Genomic DNA, 24907 nt, shown 5'->3' with positions numbered 1-24907 from the left:
TGGGTAATATAGACATTTTTTTTTTATTTTTTTTTATTTTTTTTTATTATTATTATTATTTTTAATTAATTTTTATTGGTGTTCAATTTACCAACATACAGAAAAACACCCAGTGCTCATCCTGTCAAGTGTCCACCTCAGTGCCCGTCACCCATTCCCCTCCAACACCCGCCCTCCTCCCCCCTTCCACCACCCCTAGTTCGTTTCCCCGAGTTAGGAGTCTTTATGTTCTGTCTCCCTTCCTGATATTTCCCAACATTTCTTCTCCCTTCCTTTATATTCCCTTTCACTATTATTTATATTCCCCAAATGAATGAGAACATACACTGCTTGTCCTTCTCCGATTGACTTATTTCACTCAGCATAATACCCTCCAGTTCCATCCACGTTGAAGCAAATGGTGGGTATTTGTCGTTTCTAATCGCTGAGTAATATTCCATTGTATACATAAACCACATCTTCTTTATCCATTCATCTTTCGATGGACACCGAGGCTCCTTCCACAGTTTGGCTATTGTGGCCATTGCTGATAGAAACATCGGGGTGCAGGTGTCCCGACGTTTCGTTGCATCTGAATCTTTGGGGTAAATCCCCAACAGTGCAATTGCTGGGTCGTAGGGCAGGTCTATTTTTAACTCTTTGAGGAACCTCCACACAGTTTTCCAGAGTGGTTGCACCAGTTCACAGTCCCACCAACAGTGTAAGAGGGTTCCCTTTTCTCCGCATCCTCTCCAACATTTGTTGTTTCCTGCCTTGTTAATTTTCCCCATTCTCACTGGTGTGAGGTGGTATCTCATTGTGGTTTTGATTTGTATTTCCCTGATGGCAAGTGAAGCAGAGCACTTTCTCATGTGCATGTTGGCCATGTCCATGTCTTCCTCTGTGAGATTTCTCTTCATGTCTTTTGCCCATTTCATGATTGGATTGTTTGTTTCTTTGGTGTTGAGTTTAATAAGTTCTTTATAGATTTTGGAAACTAGCCCTTTATCTGATATGTCGTTTGCAAATATCCTCTCCCATTCTGTAGGTTGTCTTTTAGTTTTGTTGACTGTATCCTTTGCTGTGCAAAAGCTTCTTATCTTGATGAAGTCCCAATAGTTCATTTTTGCTTTGGTTTCTTTTGCCTTTGTGGATGTATCTTGCAAGAAGTTACTGTGGCCGAGTTCAAAAAGGGTGTTGCCTGTGTTCTCCTCTAGGATTTTGATGGACTCTTGTCTCACATTTAGATCTCTCATCCATTTTGAGTTTATCTTTGTGTATGGTGAAAGAGAGTGGTCCAGTTTCATTCTTCTGCATGTGGATGTCCAATTTTCCCAACACCATTTATTGAAGAGACTGTCTTTCTTCCAATGGATAGTCTTTCCTCCTTTATCGAATATTAGATGACCATACATTTCAGGGTCCACTTCTGGGTTCTCTATTCTGTTCCATTGATCTATGTGTCTATTTTTGTGCCAGTACCACACTGTCTTGATGACCACAGCTTTGTAGTACAACCTGAAATCTGGCATTGTGATGCCCCCAGCTATGGTTTTCTTTTTTAAAATTCCCCTGGCTATTCGGGGTCTTTTCTGATTCCACACAAATCTTAAAATAATTTGTTCTAACTCTCTGAAGAAAGTCCATGGTATTTTGATAGGGATTGCATTAAACGTGTAAATTGCCCTGGGTAACATTGACATTTTCACAATATTAATTCTGCCAATCCATGAGCATGGAATATTTTTCCATCTCTTTGTGTCTTCCTCAATTTCTTTCAGAAGTGTTCTATAGTTTTTAGGGTATAGATCCTTCACCTCCTTGGTAAGGTTTATTCCTAGGTATCTTATGCTTTTGGGTGCAATTGTAAATGGGATTGACTCCTTAATTTCTCTTTCTTCAGTCTCATTGTTAGTGTATAGAAATGCCATTGATTTCTGGGCATTGATTTTGTATCCTGCCACGCTACCAAATTGCTGTATGAGTTCTAGCAATCTTGGGGTGGAGGCTTTTGGGTTTTCTATGTAGAGTATCATGTCATCGGCGAAGAGGGAGAGTTTGACTTCTTCTTTGCCAATTTGAATGCCTTTAATGTCTTTTTGTTGTCTGATTGCTGAGGCGAGGACTTCCAGAACTATGTTGAACAGCAGTGGTGAGAGTGGACATCCCTGTCTTGTTCCTGATCTTAGGGGAAAGGCTCCCAGTGCTTCCCCATTGAGAATGATATTTGCTGTGGGCTTTTCGTAAATGGCTTTTAAGATGTCGAGGAAAGTTCCCTCTATCCCAACACTCTGAAGTGTTTTGATCAGGAATGGATGCTGTATTTTGTCAAATGCTTTCTCTGCATCCAATGAGAGGATCATATGGTTCTTGGTTTTTCTCTTGCTGATATGATGAATCACATTGATGGTTTTACGAGTGTTGAACCAGCCTTGTGTCCCAGGGATAAATCCTACTTGGTCATGGTGAATAATTTTCTTAATGTGTTGTTGGATCCTATTGGCTAGTATCTTGTTGAGAATTTTTGCATCCATGTTCATCAGGGATATTGGTCTGTAATTCTCCTTTTTGGTGGGGTCTTTGTCTGGTTTCGGAATTAAGGTGATGCTGGCCTCATAGAACGAATTTGGCAGTACTCCATCTCTTTCTATCTTTCCAAACAGCTTTAGTAGAATAGGTATGATTTCTTCTTTAAACGTTTGATAGAATTCCCCTGGGAAGCCATCTGGCCCTGGAGTCTTGTGTCTCGGGAGGTTTTTGATGACTGCTTCAATTTCCTCCCTGGTTATTGGCCTGTTCAGGTTTTCTATTTCTTCCTGCTCCAGTTTTGGTAGTTTGTGGCTTTCCAGGAATGCATCCATTTCTTCTAGATTTCCTAATTTATTGGCATACAGCTGTTCATAATATGTTTTTAGAATCGTTTGTATTTCCTTGGTGTTGGTAGTGATCTCTCCTTTCTCATTCATGATTTTATTAATTTGAGTCTTCTCTCTCTTCTTTTTAATAAGGTTCGCTAATGGTTTATCTATCTTATTAATTCTTTCAAAGAACCAACTCCTGGTTCTGTTGATCTGTTCCACAGTTCTTTTGGTCTCGATATCATTTAGTTCTGCTCGAATTTTAATTAACTGTCTTCTTCTGCTGGGGGTGGGGTCCATTTGTTGCTTTTTCTCTAGTTCCTTTATGTGTAAGGTGAGCTTTTGAATTTGAGTTCTTTCCAGTTTTTGAATGGATGCTTGTATTGCGATGTATTTCCCCCTCAGGACTGCTTTTGCTGCGTCCCAAAGATTTTGAACGGTTGTATCTTCATTCTCATTAGTTTCCATGAATCTTCTCAATTCTTCCTTAATTTCCTGGTTGACCTTTTCATCTTTTAGCAGGATGGTCCTTAACCTCCATGTGTTTGTGGTCCTTCCAAACTTCTTGTTGTGATTAAGTTCTAATTTCAAGGCATTATGGTCTGAGAATATACAGGGGACTATCCCGATCTTTTGGTATCGGTTCAGACCCGATTTGTGACCCAGTATGTGGTCTATTCTGGAGAAAGTTCCATGTGCACTTGAGAAGAATGTGTATTCAGTTGAGTTTGGATGTAAAGTTCTGTAGATATCTGTGAAATCCATCTGGTCCAGTGTATCATTTAAAGCTCTCGTTTCTTTGGATATGTTGTGCTTAGAAGACCTATCTAGTATAGAAAGAGCTAGATTGAAATCACCAAGTATAAGTGTATTATTATCAAAGTATTTCTTGAGTTTGGTTATTAATTGGTTTAAATATTTGGCAGCTCCCACATTTGGGGCATATATATTGAGAATTGTTAAGTCTTCTTGTTGGATAGATCCTTTGAGTATGAGATAGTGTCCCTCTTCATCTCTCACTATAGTCTTCAGGGTAAATTTTAATTTATCTGATATAAGGATGGCTACCCCTGCTTTCTTTTGAGGACCATTTGAATGGTAAATGGTTCTCCAACCTTTTATTTTCAGGTTGTAGGTGTCCTTCTGTCTAAAATGAGTCTCTTGTAGACAGCAAATAGATGGGTCCTGCTTTTTAATCCAGTCTGAAACCCTGCGCCTTTTGATGGGGTCATTAAGCCCATTCACGTTCAGAGTTACTATTGATAGATATGAGTTTAGTGTCATCATATCTATTCAGTCCTTGTTTTTGTGGATTGTTCCACTGAACTTCTTCTTAAAGGGGAATTTTAAGAGTCCCCCTTAAAATTTCTTGCAGAGCTGGTTTGGAGGTTACATATTCTTTTAGTTCCTGCCTGTCTTGGAAGCTCTTTATCTCTCCTTCCATTTTGAATGACAGCCTTGCTGGATAGAGTATTCTTGGTTGCATGTTCTTTTCATTTAGGACCCTGAATATATCCTGCCAGCCCTTTCTGGCCTGCCAGGTCTCTGTGGAGAGGTCTGCTGTTACCCTAATATTCCTCCCCATAAAAGTCAGGGACTTTTTTTCTCTTGCTGCTTTAAGGATCTTCTCCTTATCTTTGGAATTTGCAAGCTTCACTATTAAATGTCGAGGTGTTGATCGGGTTTTGTTGATTTTAGGGGGGGATCTCTCTATTTCCTGGATCTGAATGCCTCTTTCCCTTCCCAGATTCGGAAAGTTTTCAGCTAGGATTTGTTCAAATACATATTCTGGCCCTCTGTCCCTTTCGGCGCCCTCGGGAACCCCAATTAAACGTAGGTTTTTCTTCCTAAGGCTGTCATTTATTTCCCTTAATCTATCCTCATGGTCTTTTAATTGCCTGTCTCTTTTTTCCTCAGTTTCTGTTTTGGGTAATATAGACATTTTAATAATATTTGTTCTTTCAATCCATGAGCATGGGATGTCTTTCCATTTCTTTGTGGTCTCTTCAATTTCTTTCATCAATATTTTATAGTTTTCAAAGTACAGGTCTTTCACTTCTTTGGTTAGGGTTATTCCTGGGTAAGTTACCATTCTGGTGCAATTGTAAATGGCATTTTTTACTAATTTCTCTTCTGCTTCATCATTAGTGCATGGAAATGTAACATATTTCCACCCATTGATTTTGTAGACTCCAACTTTACTGAATTTGTGTATTAGTTCTAGTAGTTTTTGGTGGAGTTTTTCAGGTTTTCTATGTATAGTCTCGTGTCATTGGCAAATAGAGGGAGTTTTTCTTCTTCCTTACCAATTTTGATGCCTTGCTTTTCTTTTTGTTGTCTCATTGCTGTGCCTGGGACTTCCAGTACTATGTTAAATAACTGTGGTGAGAGTGGACATCTTTGTCTTTTTCCTGACCTCAGGGGGAAAGCTCTCAGTTTTTCCCAGTTGAGATGATTTATGCTGTAGGTTTTTCATATATGGCCTTTATTATGTTGAGGTGTGTTCCATCTAAACCGACTTGGTTAAGGGCTTTTATCATAACTAGTTGTTTCACTTTGTCAAATACTTCATGTCTCATGAAATGATCCTATGGTTTCTATCCTTTTTCATATTGATGTGACATATCATGTTGATTGATTTGTGAATATTTGAACCACCCTTTCAGCCTGGGAATAAATCCTACCTGATCATGTTGAATGATTTTTTAAATGTGTTTCTGGATTCTGTTAGTATTTTGTTGAAGACTTTTACATCTATATTCATCAGAGATATTGTCCTGTAGTTCTTTTTTTCTGTGTGTCTTTATCTGGTTTTAGTATCAGGATGATAGTGGCCTCATGGAATGAATTTGGAAGTTTTCTTTTTCTGTTTTTTTGGGGATAGTTTTAGAAGAATAGATAATTAACTCTTTAAAAGTTTGATAGAATTCGCCTGTGAAGCTGTTTGGTCCTGGACTTTTGTTCGTTGGGAGATTTTTGATTACAGATTCCATCTCCCTGCTGGTAATTGACCCATTCAAAATTTCTATTTCTTCCTGCTTTGGTAGGTTTTGTTTCTAGGCATTCATCTATGTCTTCTAGGTTGTCAAATTTGTTGGCATACAGTTTTTCATAATATTCTCTTACAGTTGTTTTCATTTTTGTGGTGTTGGTGGTTATTTCTCCTATTTGTGATTTTGTTTATTTGAGGCCTTCCCCCCCTCAATGAGTCTGGCAAGACTCATTAATTTTGTTGATCTTTTTGGAGAACCAGCTCCTGGTTTCATCAATCTGTTCTATTGTTTCTTGGTTTCTATATCCTTTGTTTCTGCTCTAATGTCTATTATTTCCTTCCTCCTACTGGTTTTGGGGTTTCTCTTATTCTTTTTCTAGCTCATTTAGGTGTAAGGTTAGATTGTTTACTTGAGAATGTTCTTGCTTCTTGAGGTAGCTATCAGCTGTCACCTTGGGAATGCTTTTGCTGCATCCCAAATGTTTTGGACCATTGTGTTTCATTTTCATTTGTTTCCATGTCCTTTTGAATTATTTGTTTGGTTTCTTGGTTGACCCATTCATTGTTTGGTAGCATGTTCTTTAACATAGAGTATTTGTGGTTTTTCTAATTTTTTTCTTGTAGTTGACTTCTGGTTTCATAGTTTAAGGTCAGAAAAGATGCATGGTATGACTTTGATTTTTTTGAACTTGTTGAAGGTTTATTTATGGCCTACTCTCCGATCTGTTCTGGAGAATGTTCTGTGTGTACTTGAAAAGAATGTATACTCTGCTGTTTCAGTATGGAATGATCCAGTGTGTCATTCAAACTCACTATTTCCTTATTGATTTTCTGTTTGGATTATCTGTCCATTGATGTACGTACACTGTTAAAGTCTCCCACTATTTTGTATCACTATCAGTTAGTTCCTTTATGTTTGTTATTACTGTTTTATGTATGTGGGTGTTTCCATATTGGGTGCATTCATATTTATAATTATTATATCTTCTTATTGGAATGTCCCCTTTATTATTATATAGTGTTCTTCTTGATCCCTTTTTACACACTCTATTTTATTTATTTTTTTTTTAAAGATTTTATTTATTTATTCATGATAGTCAGAGAGAGAGAGAGAGAGAGGCAGAGACACAGGCAGAGGGAGAAGCAGGCTCCATGCACCGGGAGCCTGACGTGGGATTCGATCCCGGGTCTCCAGGATCGCGCCCTGGGCCAAAGGCAGGCGCCAAACCGCTGCGCCACCCAGGGATCCCACACACTCTATTTTAAAGTCTATTTTGTCCAATATAAATATTGTTACTCTAGCTTTCTTTGGACATCTTTTCACATGGTAGATATTTCTCTATCCCCTCACTTTTAATCTGCAGGTGTCGTTAGATCTGAAATGAGTCTCTTTTAGGTATCATATGGATGAGTCTTATTTTTTATCCACTTTGTCACCCTATGTCTGTTTTTTCATTCTTTGTCTTTTGATTAGGGTGTTTCATCCATTTACTTTCCAAGTAATTATTGATAGACGTGTATTTATTTGCCATTTTGTTATTTGTCTGTGGTCGTTTCTGTTTGTAGTTTTTCTCTGATCCTTTCCTCTCTTTCTCTCTTTCATGGGTTGCTCTTTCTTTAGTGATATATTCAGATTTCTTACTCTTTTAATTTTTTTTTGATTTGTGGTTGCCATTTGGTTTATATATGACATCCTGCATATAACAGTCTTTATTAAGCTGATTGTTGCTTAATTTTGAACTCATTTTTACTCCGATCCACATTTCAGATAGTTGGTATCATATTTTACATCCTTTTATCTTGTGCTTTTATTTGTATTTTTACATAACAGTTTTGCTTTCTTTTTCTTTCGAGCTTCTGTTTTTCTTAGTCTTACTTACAGTTTTGTTTTTCACTCACAGAGTCCCCCATAACATTTCGTGGAGGACTAGTTTAATGGTTATGCATTCTTTTAATTTTTATTTGTCTGGAAAACTCTTTATCTCTCCTTCTATTGTGAATGACAGTTTTGCCAGTAAGACTATTCCTGGCTGCAGATTTTTCCCTTTCAGCGCTTTGGCTATATCAGGCCACTTTCTTCTGGCCTACCAGGTTTCTGATGAAATATCAGCTGATGGCCTCATAGGGTTTCCTTTATATGCAACTGTCTTCTTTTCTCTTGCAACCTTTAACATTCTTTATCACTTTTATTTCCACTTTAGTTACTGTGTCTTGGTGTGGACATCCTTACATTGAATTTGTTGGGGATCTCTGTACCTCCTGAATCTGTATCTCTGTTTCCTTCCCCAGCTTTGGAAAGTTTCCAGCAGTTATTTCTTCAAACACATTTTCTGCCTCCCTTTCTCTCTCTTCTTCTGGAATCCCTATAAAATGGATGTTAATACACTTGATGGAGTCACTAAGTTCTCTACATCTATTCTCATTATGCAGTATTTGTTTGTTGCTCACGTGGTCAGCTTGATGCTTTGCATTACTTTATCATCCAGGTCACTGATACATTTCTCCATTTCCTGTATCCTACTATTTATTTCATCTAATGTATTTTTAGTTTCATTTATGGAGTTCTTCATCTTTGATATGTTATTTTTTATCTCTTTCTCAAGGGTCCCATGGATGCTGTCTATGGTTTTCTGAAGTCTAGTGAGTATCTTTATCATCATTGCTTTAAATTTTCTATATGGCATATTAATTCTGTTTTGCTTAGATCTCCTGCTGTGATTTTGTCCTGTTCTTTCATGTGGGTCATATTTCTTTGTATCCTCATTTTTCTACCTCTCTGTGTCTCTTTCTCTGTGTGAGGAAAGTCAGTTATATCTTCTGCTCTTGAAAGTAGTGGCTTTATGAAGAAGAGGTCCTGCAGTGCCCTGCAGTCCAGTGTCTTCTGTTCACCTGAAACTGGCACTTTAGCGGAGTCTTCTATGTTGTTTTCTTGCATCCTTGTGCTGTATCTTAGTCATTTTTCCTTTCAGTCCAGAGGTCTTTACTGATTCTCTGCCTGTTGTGAGCTATGCTTGCTCTCTGTGATGTTAGTGAGACACAGGTAGGCCAGTTCAGGGGGGGCATGACTGAAGAATTGCAGGGAGTGAGTTGGTAGTGTTAGCAAAATTGTAGTGAGCACTAGTCTTATGTGAGATCCCCCCACCCCCGTAGGCCAGTGGTCACTCAGGGCACAGCACACTGTGGTGGTAGTGGTGGCTGAGGATGCCCTGTCTGTATACAAGGTGAATGGGCAAGATGCCTGTGTGGGATTAGCAAAGTTTGCTCTGAGCCACTATTTCTGGCTTGGAGATCTGAAGTGTGGTGGCTGAAGTGTGGTACCAAGCACTGGGGTGGTGATTGGGCAGGGTGCACACAGTATTAACAAAATTTGCCCAGAGTCGAAGGTTGAAGCCAGAAGGCTTGGAGTGGGTGCATCTTCAGGAGAATTCGTGGGTGCGGTACACTGCTAGTAGGTTAGGTAGCAACTGTCTGTGCTGCAGCACCTCCTGCAGGTGGCTCTGTGTTTATGTTGGCTGGAGGAGGAGCAAAATGGCGCCTACCAATTCCTTTGTTCTTGGAGAAGTCCTCCAATACACTCTGAAATGAGTATAAACAGATCTCCCTCCCCTTTGCCCCTGGTTTGTGCAAACTGTTGCTTATATGTTGTTTGTCTGTGGCTTGTTCTCTCTTTAAGGGTAGGAACTCATTATTACTTGTCTTCCCAGCTTTCTCAGTCCTGAGTCAGCTAATTTTTAAAGAACCAGGCCCCCTGGTTATACAAACTCAAAGATTTGGCCCCTCTGGTTTTCAAAGCCAGACATTACGGGGATTCATTTTCCCCTGGTAGGCTCCCTGGCATTTTCCCTTTTCAGTGCCCACAGGTCCCTCCCTCCTGCAGGCAGCTCCTGATCACCATTTCTACCCTTCCTAACCTCTCCAATGTGGCTTCTCTACACTAGTTGAGAAGTTTGTTATGCCAGTCTTAGCATCACTCTCTGGTTCATTTACTCAGCTAGTTGTAAACATGGGATGAGGTGAGCTTAGAGTCCTCCTACTCAACTGTCTTCCCAAGCCTTTTCCTCTCATGTATTCTTTCTTGGAAAGTTGCATTTATATATAACTTTTCTAAATCTAGCTTACTTTCTTATTTCTTCTGTCCTCCCTGTGTTGTACTTTTTCCCCTCTATCTATAGAAACAATGTCAAGGCATGTTCTCAGGTGCCTGTTCATTAACAGCTCTGCAGGTGATGCTCCTAGAGAGGTCTTATGTGTTGTGATGTTCTCACACAAACTATGTTAAGTTTTGATCAGTGATTATGAGTTTTTTTTTTAATTTTTATTTCTTTACGATAGTCACAGAGAGAGAGAGAGAGAGGCAGAGACACAGGCAGAGGGAGAAGCAGGCTCCACGCACTGGGATCCCGACGTGGGATTCGATCCCAGGTCTCCGGGATTGCGCCCTGGGCCAAAGGCAGGCTTCAAACTGTTGCTCCACCCAGGGATTCCAGTGATTATGAGTTTTAATTGCGTTTAGGTAACTGGAGGTTTGGTAAATAGGCCTCACTTTGAAATGCTAAATTGGAGCAGGGAATCTTAAAACCAAGGAATCCCCTAACTTCTTGTGCTTTATTTTTGCATGTTAATTCCTGAAGAAGAAAAACTGGTAGGTCGATAAGATGTTTATACAAGCCTGAAAATGTGAATATGACTATTACTTTAATTTTTTATGAGCATGATATTTACTGATGTGTGTGTGTGTGTGTGTTGCCTTGCAAACTTAATCTTTAACAAATAGTCCCAGGAGCATGGAGACAGAGGGGAAGGCGTATTTATATTTTGGTCAAGTTTGCTTAGCTAGTATGATTCAGAATTTGGATTCAAATACGGGCAGTCTGACTCCTATGCAGTCTCAAGTAGGACTGATTTGGAAATTCTGGGTCTTCTGTTATATATAAATATAGGCCCTTGCCATAGAAATAAACATAATTTGTTTCTTTTAACTTAAGTATTTTCATTTTTTTCAACATTTAGACTTCTTCACATCAAGGTTCTTAGTGACTGCTTGGCACTCATTTTATAGTATTTTTTATAATTTCTTACTGTTTCCCTTGCTAGTAACTGTCTCTCTGCCTTTGCAGACAGATTACTCAGGACAAAGCACCTCTTTTTGCCTCGTCAAACTCTCTCACTGTAGTTTTCTTTTTCATGTATGTTGGAAGAAGAGAAAAGAACAGATATTGCTTTTCCTTGAGATAAAATTATGCCTCTTTCTTTCTTCATTTCTTCCGTACTCCTTCTTATTGACTTTCTTAGGAAGAATTGCTGAGTCCATTGATAAGTTATTTTTGTTTTAGCATTCAGTACCCTATTGCTATTTGAGATGGTTTGAGAATAGTGACTTAAGGTAGTCAAGAAAATTTATTTAATACAACTTTCTGTAATTTATTTTTAAATAAAGTATTATTTCTGTCTCTGAAGTTGGTTTTGACTACTTAAAAAATGCTAATGCAGTTGCCCCTTGAATCATATTGAAGTTAGGGACACCAATCTCCTGCACAGTTAGAAGCTCACAACTTTTGACTATCCAAAAACTTAACTGTTGATTAGAAGCCTTACTGATAACATAAACAGTCAATTACATATATTTTATGTGTTACATGTATTCTGTACTGTATAATAAATAGCTAAATTAGTTTAAAGGAATGGGTCAGAAGGTCAGAACCTGACAAGATGTTAATTTGTCCAAATTTTACCAAGCAGGTTTCCAATATTCAAGTTCATTCGTCAGGACTGAGAAGGACTCTTTTGGGCTACAATGTAAAATACTTGCATATGTGAATTATGTAAAGATTCTAAAAAGTTTGGCTTCTGATCTTATATTTCCAGAATTTGAATAGATTTTAGGGAATGATATTGGTAAAAAAAAAATTTAGTGTTTTTATTTTTTTTAAATTTATTTATTTATGATAGACAAAGAGAGAGAGAGAGAGGCAGAGACATTGGCAGAGGGAGAAGCAGGCTCCATGCACCGGGGGCCCGACATGGGATTCGATCCCGGGTCTCCAGGATTGGGCCCTGGACCAAAGGCAGGTGCTAAACCGCTGCACCACCCAGGGATCCCAATTAGTGTTTTTAGATTAGAAGTAGGGTGTAAGGGATTTTGCTGTTGCACTTAGAAAAGGTTAACTGGATGGTAAAAAACTGAAATATTCATAAACATCATATTTCAGGAGCTATCTTCCCCTTAAAAGGCATACTCTGTTAAGGTCAGTTAGTAGTTCTTACTACCTCTGTTGTTACCTAAATTTGATGTACCCTGATGGCCCCAGGCTTTCACTTGATGATCAGGTGTGGATTGACCTTTAGAAACCACAGCTTTATGCAATGATTTGGTTTCTTATAGATCAATATTAGCTTCTGTTTCTATATAACTTTGAGGTAGCTCTTTGAGGGATCCCAGGACTAGGTGAGGCTTCATGTATGATGACAAGGCAGTCTAATTAGGGTACTCTTATATTACCTAAAGTTACAAATTTAGGTTGTAATTGTAGGGACTGCTATGAAAAAAAAAAAGAAAGAAAGAAAAGAAAAGAAAAAAAAAACAAGCAAACAAAATCCTTGAGGAAACTGAGATTCTAGCTTTCTAGCTTGTAAAAATACTATTTCAATATTTCTGTGCATATCCGTTCTAAAAATAAACTCAAGTCAGCATAGTAAGGCCCTGTCATTCACAAGCATGGTAAATTGAAGAGATACAAAAGAGAAAAGGCATAGTTCTTTACCTCAAGTTTTCAAAAATTTGGGTTTTTCTTTGTTCTTGGTAGCTCCTTGATTGGATTTCGACACTAAGTTTCTGGCCTTGTTTAAAAACAAAGCAAAAAGACAAAAAAAAAAGTGGAGAAAAAAGGGAAAGAAAGAAAAGCGGAAGAAGAAAAGAAAAGGAGAGAGGGAGGAAGAAAGGGAAGGAAATAGAAGAAAGGAAAAGATTAAAAACAAGTAAGAGGTGTATTCACATATACCTGAAAGTTGGTTGTGCTTGCAGAAAAGACAGGTATAAAATATACTCCAATTACATCTGCTTAATTTTGAGCACAGCATAAAGAATAGACTTCTCTAGTTATTTAGTGATGAGCTTAATAAGAAAATGCATTGTTTACTTGCACAATAAAGTTTTAATAACTTAGGAGAGTGTACTGGTAATTTAGAGAAAAAGCAAATCTCATTAAAATCTGTTTTTAATAGAATTATCATGTACTTAAAATTAGATGATAGATTATCATCTTCACTAGTTTTGTTTTAAGTAAGAATTGTATACAACCAAAATATCAGTGAAATTTATTCTCGGAGACCATAGGAAAACCAAGTCAATATCTCCATAGCTACATCATATTGATCATTCATTTGATTTAGGGAGAAAGAAGACAAATATGTTAGTGAAAGAGAGACAAATGAGTAGTATGCCTGGCTAATTCCTGACTCATTTACAAGGGAAGCTAATGCAACTCTCTTACTTATTTATGGGAAATGTGATAGATCTGCTTGTATAATTTATGCCTTCTCTTAGACTTTATGTACCCCACTAATTGTCTCCCTTTCTTTTCTACACTTTTTGCTTAGGTATTTGGTACGATTGCACTTTTGGAAATTTGTTTGTTTTTGATTTGTTTTGTTTTAGGATGTTACTATCAATCTTTCACATATATCTAAACAGCATGCCTATGAATAAAACCTCATTTTTAGTCTTAATATTTGAAAATTACTTGAGAGGTAATATAAGGAAAAAGTTAAATATTCACCCATATATGTCACTATGGTTTCAACATTTTACTTAAAATTGCATAATCGAAGCCTATCACTATATTTTGCTCCAAAGTGTTAAAAATAGCAAATTGATTGCTTTAAATGGATTTTTCTTTATCTTGGAACTTTGGTGCAATAAATTATTTTATGTAATGTTAATTTGGACTGGAATTGTAAATCACAGTTTTCTGAGTTAAATACATTTTAAAACTTTAGTTTTAAATTTCAGGATGCATGAATAATATTCTAAAGTTTCTGGTATTAACATACACACACACAACTCTTGAAACTTTATAGACATCAAAAGTATGCTTTAAAAAATTTAAATGTAAATAAGTTCAAAATATATAGATTGAATTCCTTTGAAATACATTTGTGTTTAAAATTTAATATGAGTAATACGTAGTTTGAATGTGTCTTGGGTTTGCCTAGTACAAACATTTGAATTATCTTATTGAACTGAACTTAGCGCTTGTAACTAGGAAAGAATATGCAAATATAACTTCTAAATCCATTGAAATAAATGCACAGTTAGCACAAATTTCTAAGAAATTCACATGAAATATAATTTATATTTTTGGTGAAGGTTACCTACACCAGTGCTTCTCAAACTTTATTGTACATATATGATTTGCCTGGAGAATTTGATAAAAACAGAATCTAATTTAGAATGTGTGAGATAGGACCTGATAGTCTGCATTTCTAAGGTGCCTCCTAGGTCTTGATGCCACTGATGTTCCATAAACCATGCTTAGGGTGGCAAGAATATTGTTCAGAGACCACAGTAGAGAGGTATTTTTTATTCTTTGTCTTAAAACTTCAAGAAAAATGTTTCTTTTGCATGATCTGATATGTGGAGTATATATTCTGAATCCTTCCTTCTAGACTTCAATTCAGAAAGTTTTAGAGATGGCATCCTTTGAAAGTCTAGAAGCAATGTACATGCACGGAGAAAATGCCCATGTCTATACTTTTCAAGACCAAAAACAAGATAACAAAGTAGAGGCAAAAAGTGTAGAGTTAATCTGATGATAGATTTTGAATTTAGGAGGCAATTGACCAGCATAATTAAAATAGCTGTCAGACATGGGCACAGGTTTCAACTTCAACTACATTTAAGCAAAGTGTAAACATTAAGAGAGTCATGGTAGTGGTTCCAGCCATATTAGAAATAAATTTTAACAGTACCTCAGCAGAACTAAACTTGACAGGGAGACAGAACAGGCTTTGAAATTTTATGTTTTTGGTTATTCACAATCATAATTATTCTTAGGTCACACAATCATTTTAATAGGTATGTTAAGTATGAAGTGATTGTCGGATATTGTTACATCTTATTAAGATATAAGATTTTTGCATTTTTTGCTTTGTCATTTGATTTAATGAAGATACTAAATATAGAAAGATCTTAATACAAAGATTCTTGTTAAGAATGATGAGAATTTTCCACTTATGATACCTAACCAAAAATAATGCGTTCAATAAATTTAACTGAATTATAGTTCTATATTTACATTTATTGATTGGTCAAGTTAACCAAGACATACTGGGCCCTTTTGCCAGAATTCACAGACCTGTGCTATGAAACAAAAGAAATAGTTTGTCTAAATTAAGCATTTAAGCAAGTATTTTTTTCTTTTTTTAAAGATTTTATTTATTTGACAGAGAGAGCAAGCGAGAGAGCAAGAGAGCAAGCATGAGTGGTGGGGAGGAGGATAGAGGGGACATGGGGCTCAATCCTGGGATCATGACCTGAGCAGAAGGCAGACACTTAACCAACTGAGCCACTTAGGCATCCTGCATTGTATTTTCTTCTAATATGACTGGATTTAAAGAGATCCTATATATTATATGAGTAGGGACTAATAAAACTTCTGGTGTATAAGAAATATTTAGCATAACATAAATATTGTTACTTAGGACTATAGTTAGGTTTTATTAAAAAATTTGGAAATAAGTGAAGTATAATAGTTCTTTGAGACATTAACTGTGACATTAACACAATAGAGCAAAGCAGGAGTATTCGGGTCATTGGAAGGGGAAAGAATACTTACCAGGTCTATGTGACCTAATTGTGACCTGAGTAAATTATTACTAACAACTGGTAAAAGAATGGATGGTCATATGGGGAGTTGATCAGTGGCAAAAACTTAGATAAAGGAGAATAACAGGGATAATGTTTGACAGGATCTATCTATTTCTTATGGGTAAAGGCTTTGTATGCCTATATCCTTTTCCACATTCTCATTCCCACTTCTTTTATGCCTGCCCTTTTTGTTAATGAGCTGTCTTAAATGTGAGATGGATGATTACTCTCTTAAGCTTCTTGTCACTGAATATTTGATACACCTAACTTTTTGTTTTGATTCCTTGAAAACAAGCTAATTTTTATCTAGCTTTCTCTGGTAAAGCTGATTAAAACATGAAATACACAAATCACATGGATTTGAGAATCTCGGGTCTCATAACAAATTTAATTTTTTATTACAAAATAAGAAGGTATACTACAATGTCCTGTATGGAAATCCCAGATTAAGTGCGAGGGCTTGAATACTTGGATGAGGCTCAACACATGAACTGTCTTTGAGTTCCTTCTTCAAATTGGGCAATATATATAAGAAATGCAATTAAAATTATCCTTTTTGATAAGAAAGTCATTATGCTAAGTCCTTGTACAAACCTATATTCTCTTTTTATAAAAGTAATGGAAATAGAAGAGAATTCTTTGTAGAGTTCAAATTACCATTTCCAGGTGACTTTAATCCCAAGTATAAATACATAAGTGGAAATTGGCAAAGAAGTAGGATAAGTCTATAGGTATCTATTAATAAAATTCAGTTCTCAGAATAGTATAACTTTTCCTAGCAGGCTCTTTTAGAATATGTGGGACAAGCTGGCAGGACATGAAGAATGCGTACTGTGCCATGCACCCTTCAAATTCCATATTTGCTTTTTCTTCTTCTCCTCAGAGATGGACTTACAAGTGTAAAGAATACCAGCACAAAGTCCTTCCACAAATCAGAGTGGAAGGACCTCCATTATTAGTCCTAATATGTTTTATCTTTCAGTTTTCTTAGAAGCAGTTGGGTGCTTTTGTAGTAGAATAAAAATAAATGAAAAGCAGAAAGCTAATTTGTAATTGGTTGAATAAGTGTTCCTAAATTCATTATGTCTCTTCATAAACTTTTGTTTGCCTGTTTATTCAATAGATACTATTAAAGGATAATACTATTCACCACATGGTAGTAGGTTCTGGAGACTTACAGTCTTCAAAAACTTGTCAGCTTTTGCTTTTATGGAGCTTTCAGTTTAGTAGAGATAACAAAAGCATATATAAGGGTCATAACTATATGTAAAAATGTAAATTGACATGACTGTGTTCATTGCACAATGGAGGTGAATAATAGGTAGATAAGATTGGGTGATAGGTGAATAATAGGTGGATATTCAGTGAAGTCAAGGAAGACTTCCTAAATGACCATTGAGCTGGGATCTAAAGAATGTGTACTTTTGAGCAAGAAACAACAGTCATTTAATGCAGTATTTACAAAGGCCATATGATGAGAGTAAACATGCCTTAGAAGAGACTACCAGAAAGCCACTATGGCTGGAGCTGCTTGCGTAAAGATAAGAATTGTACAAGATCTGGAAAAGATGACCTGAAATTGACTTTACAGGGAAAATATTTCCAAACAGGGACAATTTTAAAAGAACTGAGTATAATTAAGAATTATGGCAGGATTACAGAAAAAAAAAAATAAGAGTTTCCTGGGCAAGCTGAGATAAATGATCTTTCCATCTATAGGAGATTCCAAGGATGGTCTCTAAATTGAGATAAACAGCTTTTTTTTTTTTTTTTAATTAATGGAAGTATAAATTGTTTGCATTCTTTGCTGGGGAGGTAAGTGGCATTGTATTCACTGGTGAATTTTGTCTCTCTGATTTGGCACCAGAGCATCAGGGATCTGGTGTATCTCCTACTGACTGAGGTTTTATCACAGATGTTCTCTGTCCTTGGAAAGACTTTTGTGAATTGGTGTAGTCCTATATAGGCATTTGCCAGCCAATACCTTTGTTTTTATAAGTATCATGGGAGATGCAGTTTGAATACCATGGCTGGTAGGGGAAATATCTACTATTAAGCATCTGATGTCCTGGTTCTTATTAAAGTAATTGATAATAAGCTATCTGAAAACACCATTTGGGATCAAGTTTAGGGATAGCAAAGCAGTATTTTAGAAACATTTTGTTCAATGACCTATGAAGGCAGAGACCATGTATTCAGTGGAGGAGTAAAGCCAGTGAAGATTTAGCCAGTCATTAAACTTTTAGGGTTTGGAGAACTTTAAAGAATAGTTTGCTTTATTCCTCTTATTGTTGTTTTTAAATATAAGGGGCTGGTCTCCTTTCCTTTCTGTCAAAATAAAATTGAGCATATGGTAAAAGTTGTAGAGAATTCTGCTCATAACTTCTGAAAACATTCTGAAAGAGGGTGAAAACTAAAATTGGGGAATGCTCTGATTCCATTCACCATTTCATAACAGCTAGCAGACTCTGGTGTGAAAGGAACTGCACTTGTAGTAAGGTAGAAGGCATCATTTGATTAAAAGTGGAAAACAAACACCAAAGAGTAATAGCCAAAAGGAGGGTTTAAGAACCCATTGCACTCTATCCACAGAACAATTGACTTTCTGCTTTTATACATCAGTCCCATGAGCTTGGTCAATATCTGGTCCAGAGAGAAGGACACACTCTGTATGTGCTGACAAAATCAGGTTTATGTATCTGTAGTTCTGAAGGGCAGAGCTGTGACCGCAGTAGATTTGCTAAAGTAGTGAATGCCACCCCAGAGGGCTCCTGGTAGCCATCTTGCTAGCCTGACATAGGAATCATACCTTCTGTGTATAAGTGCATTGGTTAAATTCTTATTTAAAATCTAAGCATTCACTCTGGGAGATGCCATTGATCTGGAGAGATATTGGCACCTTTGAATGTAAAGTATAGAACATTACATATAACTTGTGAATAATGCAGTATAACTAAATGCAGTTGAACCAAATTAAGAATGGGAATGTCAATGATTATCAGGATAGCTTAAATACAGAAGAAATATATAACTGACATTTGGAAGAATTTACTGATTCTTAAAATCTATGAGGGCAGTTATAAGTATTTACTTGACAGGTTTAAGATTGTTGCAATAACAGTAAGTATAATTAACTAGACATATGACAAGAATTAGATAAGTGAGGCTAAGTAGAACCAGATAAATAAGTGGAATTTGGGATAAAGTAAAAGGTAAATTAAAAACAAAAACTTAGATTTTAAGAATTGCACATTTTGTGTGAATATGCATGTGTATGTGTCTAACATATATGTGTGTATAGTATTAATAAACACATTTTGCATTACATTATAAGGAAACCTAAAACTTTAGAAAAGTTTTTTTTTATTTTTATTTTTATTCAAGGATCTTTATTTTTATTCAAGGATTTTATTTTTATTTTTATTCAAGGATCAGACCTCCAAGGAAGGTCTGATTGATTTTAAGCATGGCTAGTAATGACAATAAGTGAAGGAGGTTTTTGAGAAGAAAAGATTTGAAATTGGAAAGAAAAGTGTAATAATTATACTTACATGTTTTTTGTTCCATTTGTTGATTCTAGATGTTCTTTTAAAACCTATGTTCTGAGGAAAATCATAGGGCTCAAAGTTTTAGTAAGGATGCAAAGTGGATAGTATTTGTCTTTCCTCATTTTCAACCTTATATGTCATCAGTATCTGAACTGATCTTAGGGAAAATTCTATTTCTCAATTTTAATGAGAAATATTAACCCTGTCTGACAACCAGTAAGTGTTTCAGAGAAAACATAGTGTGGCATTATATATTCTAGCTTGTCAGTCTTTGGCAACAAACAAAACAAAACAAAACAAAACAAAAAACAAGTAGATTCAACATGCGGTTTCTTAAATGTATTGTTTGTATGCTAGAGTAGTTGAAAGAAAGCTCTCTACCTTAAGTCTCAAGAATCTTTTGCTTCAAGTTTATCAATATGCTAAGAAAACTAAATACGGAGCATAAGAATCCCTCATAAGAGTCACCTCTGGAGGTATTTAGGGATGACATATATCCTATGGTCAGTTGACTGTACCAGTTAATAGAGATTCACTGGCAGTAGAGCTTAAGTAGAGGATGATTTTTAAAAAAAGAAAAATAATTGATTTTGCACATAAGAAATCTGGCAGTAAGTGAACATCAGTAACCAAGGTAGCAAGATGGGTGACCTTGGAAGATGGCTAGCTGGCCAGTTCTTAGTGATAGCAAACAACAGAAACAACAACAAGAATAACAATAACATTGGCAGTACCATTTTTAGATCTATTAGATATAGCAATATACAAGCATTTTAATATTCTATTATATAATTCCCACCAGGAACATATGAGTTAAGTATTATTATTTACAGTGAAAAAGAAAAAGAAGAAGAAAGAAAGAAAGAAAGAAAGAAAGAAAGAAAGAAAGAAAGAAAGAAAGAAAGAAAGAAAAAGAAAGAAGAAAGAAAGAAAGAAAGAGAAAGGAAAGAAAGGAAAGAAGAGGGATCCCTGGGTGGCGCAGCGGCTTAGCGCCTACCTTTGGCCCAGGGTGCGATCCTGGAGACCCGGGATCATATCCCACGTCGGGGGAAGCAGAGCCTGCTTCTCCCTCTGCCTGTGTCTCTGCCTTCTCTCTTTCTCTCTGTGTGTGACTATCATGAATAAATAAATAAAATATTTAAAAAAAGAAAGAAAGAAGAAAGAGAAAAGGGAAAGAAAAGAAAGAAAAAGAAGAAAAGAGAAAAAGGCATCAAGTAGAATTAGTGATCTTGCCAAGTCAAGGGAATCCTAGTCAGTTTGAATACATAGCAGATCTGGGATTTGAACTCAGCTGAGTAAGATTCCAAAGCCTTTTTCTATTTATTTGTTTTACATCGTGGACTCCAGTGTCTTAAAAGCCAGAGCATAGTAAGTCTTTTATCATTTTATTTTAGACATACATTTGAACCAAAGCTGATGTACTATTTTTTTTTTTACAAAACAAAACAAAACAAAACAAAACAAAACAACAAAGCCTAGGAATAGAAACTCTCAGACTAACAATTACATCTGAAACACTAATATGAAAAAATAAGACCATAAAAGGTAACAGAAAAATGCTATAGGATGTCAAAAAAAAAAAAAAACAACCTAAGAAATACAGTTTGAAAGAATACTTAATGAGGCATTTTCAATATTTTTAAGATTCCCCTATCCTGTTCATTAGATTTCAAACTAAAATTAGATTGACACAATTAAACATTACTGAGTAATTATAATGAGGAAGTGTCTTTGGACTATTGATACTTCCACATCATCATATAAAAATATGGTTTCTGGGATCCCTGGGTGGCGCAGCGGTTTGGCGCCTGCCTTTGGCCCAGGGCGCGATCCTGGAGACCCGCGATCGAATCCCACGTCAGGCTCCCGGTGCATGGAGCCTGCTTCTGCCTCTGCCTGTGTCTCTGCCTCTCTCTCTCTCTCTCTCTCTCTCTGTATGACTATCATAAATAAATAATAAAAATAAAAAAATAAAAATATGGTTTCTTAGGATGGGTAGAGTATTGCAGCATTGAGGAACACAGGCTCTGGATTTTGTTTGCTCAGGTACAACTTAGGGCTTTGCAAACAAGCAAATGAATTTATCTATCCCTCAGTTTTTCCTCTTAATGAATAGAAGATTCACAGTACCCAGCTCAAAGGATGTTTTAAAAATTAAGTAGGGGCAACCCGGTGGCTCAGTGGTTTAGCGCTGCCTTCAGCCCAGGGCGTGGTGCTGGAGACCCGGGATTGAGTCCCATGTCAGGCTGCCTACATGGAGCCTGCTTCTCCTCTGCCTGTGTCTCTGCCTTTCTCTCTCTCTCTCCTCTCATGAATAAATAAATAAATAAATAAATAAATAAATAAATAAATAAATACTTAAAAAAAATAGGACAGGTACTTGCTCATCCAGTTGGCCCATAGTAAATGCACAATGAAATTATTTAGTTGTTTTTGTAATTGCATTTTAACTTGCTTATACAATAAAGCTCAGACTGCTTACCATGACACACAACTCCTGTATTGATCTCTACTTACAACATAATCTTCAAGGCGCCTGGGTGGTGCAATGGGTTAAGCATGCAACTCTTGGTTTCCACTTAGATCTTGATTTCAGTGTCCTTTTCTCCGGGTTGTGAGATCTAGCCCCACCGCAGGCATGCTCAGCATGGAGTTTACATGAGATTGTCTGTCTCCCTCTCCCTCTGCCCCTCCTGCTAGTGTTCTCTCTCTCTCTCTCAAAATCAGTCTTTTTAAAAAACCGACATAATATTCTGCCCTTATGAGTTATTTTGCATTTTTATGTTCCTTTGCAACAATACCCTCTCATGTCTTTTCTTTCTATTTGGGATGGCCTTTCTTTCTTTTTTCACTCTACAGACATCTACTCATTCTTTACCAGATTTAGATGCAACTTCTTAGTAATACTTCTGCCTATTGTCTATAACTGCTTGAATTTTAATTTCTTCTCCTCTGTACCCACAGTATTGTATTTATCTCAATTATGATAGCTATTTAGAAAACTAAAATTTTGTCATGTTGGAAAAATAACATGGCAAGGATTTCCTTTTTTTTTTTTTTTTTCAATTAATTTAAGGCCAATGATAAAGTCGCCAACCTATTTTTCATAGTCCTTTACAATAGATAAATTCAGGTCACCAAAACAGTAGATACATTGAGGATATAAAGGATTTTTTCTGAGCTTTATTTAGTTCTTGATTTATTCTTATACAAGGCCTACCATATCTAAATTGAAAAGATTATTTTCCAAAAGTCTCTGAGAAATCTAAAGTATACTTACTAAATATGTCTTAATTGCATGTTGTCTGTATTCTGTAGAAAGAGTAGAAAACTAGCATAAAAGAGAACTAGTCAAGTTGATGTCTTTTAGCAGAATTCTTTAAAGAAAAAACTACACTTACAGCCAAATTTTCCATAGTATACGAGTTCATTTACTATGTAGATGAAAACCCACAAAAAAGCTCTGTACCATGTTTTTGTTGTTGTTAAATCCTCTTTGTGGTATTATATTTTTATAAGAGGTTGTGCCACATAAAGAGTAATGTTCTCCTTCAAAATGCCATAAAATGTAATGTTTGTGAGACACAAAAATACTAAAATAGAGTCAAAACAAAAGGACACTTTAATTAGGGTGGTGGTGATAGAAATTACTGTATAGAATTAGAAGTTTCTTATCACACATAAATTGACATAATTTATTATTTATTATTGGCTTGAAGGGAAAAATGTGATTTTTTGTTTTCTTAGTAAATGAAGAGAGATGAAAGTCTCAGTACCTCTTTTAATAGGTTTTCAAGACTCAAATTGCAAAATGCAGTCTTGGGCTGAATGATAGATCACTGGAATAGGTGTCTTGTTATACTGCAAACTAACCATTTGACATTAACAATGAAATGTTGAAGATGCTATTTAACCTGGTTTCTATACACCATATTGTTAATTGATATACAAGAAGTTGTGCTAATTTGCAGAATTATTTTAATGATGTTTTTGTATTTTGGATGCCCAGTTCACCATCTAACTATCATTTTTACTTTTCATCTGGCTGGAAAATAAAGGAAAATTTCAGTGAAATTATGTAGCATTTATTGACGCATCTCTAATTTACATGTCAATATTGGGAATATGGACTTGCTTACTGATGTATGTAAGTTTACCACATATGGTTTAAAATTGTTGAAACTAGATTAAATTCACAAAATTTTGAATTATAAGTTTTTTATTTTTAATACCACATGTCCTCTCGAATTTCTTATTTCCTTGAGATTTGCTATTTTTTCAAGATTTTATGCTTTTGTCCCTGAAGAAAACCAAGTTATTTATAATGTCAAAGTCTCTCCTGTTGGGGGAAAAATATGCAACAAATATGCATGTTCTTTAGGCTCATTGCTACTACTCTTTCACCCTCTCTTCCACTGGCCTATGTCATTGCAAAAGAGATTTTGGTCTCTTATGTCTCCATCTCCTATTTCCCTAACAGTAGTATTTCATCTCCAGGTAGAAAATATGACTATGACTCCATTGTAGTATATTTTCAAAAGTAGATAATATGTAAGTAGTTTTCTCTAACATTTTCTGTTTCTTCTATTTTTTTATTTCCTTATTTTTTTTGTTTTTTTTTTGTTTCTTCTATTTTTTGCGCAATAATTTTTATTCCTATTTCCATCTCATTTTTTCACTAAAATTACGTTTGTTATTGATGTTGATATCAGATGATACATATTAGAAGATGATGAATGTTGGAGTTTTTTCAGTGGATATTTTATTAATGTACATATTAATTGAGTATTAAGTTATTCATAATTTTCTGTGTAAATTTTCTACATGCAGTATGACCCACATGAGGAAAAGGTAAGTTTAATTTTTTTGACACTATCTATGGAAATTTTCAAAATGGCCAAGTCTTTAATACTAACTTGAGGAATTTATATTTTAATGATTGTCCTTCCTTTTATATTTTACTCTACCTCATATCTTTGCTTTGTGTTTTTATGTTTTACAAATAGAGTATGGTATTTATTAATCAGTCTTGTTTTGTTTTGTTTTGTTTAAGAGAGAGTGTATAATGGGGGAGAGGGACAAAGAGAGAGAGTGAGAGAGAGACAAGGAGAGAATTCTAAGCAGTCTCCACACCCATAATGGAGCCTGATATGGAGCTTGATTTCATGACTCTGAGATCATGACCTGAGCTGAAACCAAGAGTTGGAGGCTTAAATGACTGAGCCACCCAGATGCCCCGGTTTGTCAGTTTTTATTCATAAACTCTACCATCTCCTCCGGTGTTACTTCTATCTTTATCTCATAAGTTATGTACTCTTATAGTCAACCAATTACAAAGACCATGATTCTCATTTTAAAGTGCTAAATACCGTGCTTCCATAACTAAAATGTCAAAACCTTGTTGTTTTCCCATGTGCTCTAATTCATCTTTTTTAAGTTTTCCTGATTCTATTCAAATGCAATATAAAATGTGACTTTATTAGACTATCTCATATATTGAGTATATCTTTGCTAAAGTTTAGTTATGCTAACTTCTCTCTCCATTACTATGTATTCGTAAAGCAGGATATAATTTTAGTTTTCAATAAAATGTTTAGGGAAATAAACCAAAACTTAAGGAATTTGTGTGTACATTAAAATCTTGCATATTAAACTTTTTGATTAG

At 35.8% G+C, this 24907-nt stretch overlaps 1 protein-coding gene across 1 annotated transcript in view; it reads left to right on the top strand.

The window, feature by feature from the left end:
• Positions 1-23357, top strand: part of LOC140596388 (uncharacterized) — a 127498-nt gene extending 104141 nt beyond the window's left edge. Inside the window, exons 10-11 of the mRNA XM_072745055.1 lie at positions 8433-8469; positions 10162-23357. The gene's annotated coding sequence lies outside the window, so the exon portion shown is untranslated. The remainder of the gene's footprint in view (positions 1-8432; positions 8470-10161) is intronic.
• The last annotated feature ends 1550 nt before the right edge of the window (positions 23358-24907 follow it).

Source organism: Vulpes vulpes, unplaced genomic scaffold (assembly GCF_048418805.1).
Source record: "Vulpes vulpes isolate BD-2025 unplaced genomic scaffold, VulVul3 Bu000000642, whole genome shotgun sequence".
NCBI lineage: Eukaryota > Metazoa > Chordata > Mammalia > Carnivora > Canidae > Vulpes > Vulpes vulpes.
This window is presented reverse-complemented; position numbering and strand designations above follow the sequence as displayed.